The following is a 1,777-nucleotide window of genomic DNA, read 5'->3' on the forward strand; positions in this document are numbered from 1 at the left end:
TTTATAGTAGTCTCTAATGATTCCTTGTATTTCAGAGATATCAGTTGTAATATCACCTTTTCATTTCTAATTTTGTTATTTGGGTCTTCTCTCTTCTTGTTCTAGTTAGCCATGCTAATGGTTTGTCAATTTTGTCTATCTTTTAAAAAACCACCTTTTGATTCATTGATCTTTTGTATCATTTTTTGGGTTTCAATTTCATTAAGTTCTGCTCTGATCTTAATGATTTCTTTCCATCTGCTAACTTTGGGTTTGGATTGTTCTTGTTTTTCTAGTTCTTTAAGGCGACGTATTAGGTTGTTCACTTGCCATCTTTCCATTCTTCTGAAGTAAGCATTTAATAATGATAAATTTCTCCCTTAGTACTGCTTTTACAGTATCCCATGGGTTTGGGGATGATGTAGCACTGTTTTCATCAGTTTCAATAAGTTTTTTGATTTCCTGCTTGATTTTGTCTTGGACCCATATGCCATTAAGTAGAATGTTGTTAAATTTCCATGTGTTTATATAATTTCCAGAATTTCATTTGTTATGGATTTCTAATTTTAATCCTTTGTGGTCTGAAAAAATACATGGCATAATGCCAAATTTTTTGAATTTGTTGAGACTTGATTTGTGACATAACATGTCATCTACGCTGGAGAATGATCCACGTGCTGATGAGAAGAATGAATATTCTGAGGTTGTTGGATGGAATGTTCTGTAGATATCTGCCAAGTCCAATTGGTCTGGAGTGTTGTTTAGATCTTGTGCTTCTCTGCTGATTCTTTGCCTAGATGATCTGTCCAATATTGATAGTGGGGTGTTCAGGTCCCATGCTGTTATGGTATTCGTGTCTATTTCCTCTTTAGGTCTAATACAGTTTGTTTTATAAATCTGGCTCCTCTCACATTGGGTGCATATATATTTATGATTGTTTTGTCTCCTTGATAGATTAATCCTTTTATCATTATGTAGTAGCCCTCATTACCTCTTTTTATGGCTTTTAGTTTAAAGTCTATTTTATCAGATATAAGAATAGTGACTCCAGCTCATTTTTCACTTCTGTTTGCATGGTAAATCTTTTTCCATCCTTTCACTCTTAGTCTATGTGAGTCTTTATAGGTAAGGTGGGTCTCTTGAAGGCAGCATAAAGTTGGGTCCTCCTTTTTAATCCAGTCAGCCAGTCTGTGTCTTTTGATTGGAAAATTTAATCCTTTTACATTAAGAGTTGTTACTGAAAAGTGCTGATTTACTCCTAGCATTTTATTGATTTTTGTTTGGATGTCTTAAGTGCCTTTTGTTCCTTTCTTTCTGATTTACTGTTTGTCTTCTGCATTTGTTGGTTCCTTGGGTTGTAGATAAACTTTTTTTCTCTCTCTCTCTTCATTGTTGGCATTTTTATTTTACTAGTGGGTTTTGATTCTTCTTGAGATTTTATGGCAGTGGTAGTGATTTTTCAGGTGCCAAACCCAGTACTCCCTTGAGAATTTCTTGTAAGTGTGCTTGTGTGGTAGTGAACTCCAGCAGTTTTTGTTTGTCTGAGAAATATACTATTCGTCCTTCATTTCAGAAGAATAGCCTTGCGGGGTAGAGCATTCTTGGCCGGCAATTTCTGTCTTTTAGTATTTTGAGTATATCATCCCATTCCTTTCTGGCTTTTAGGGTTTGTGATGAAAAGTCTGATGTTGGTCTGATTGGGGCTCCTTTATAGGTGATTTGATGCTTCTCTCTTGTAGATTTTAAGATTCTCTCTTTGTCTTTGAGTTCTGCCAATTTGACTATAACATGTCTTGGA

This window comes from Galeopterus variegatus, unplaced genomic scaffold (genome assembly GCF_000696425.1).
Source record: "Galeopterus variegatus unplaced genomic scaffold, G_variegatus-3.0.2 Scaffold13673, whole genome shotgun sequence".
Taxonomy (NCBI): domain Eukaryota; kingdom Metazoa; phylum Chordata; class Mammalia; order Dermoptera; family Cynocephalidae; genus Galeopterus; species Galeopterus variegatus.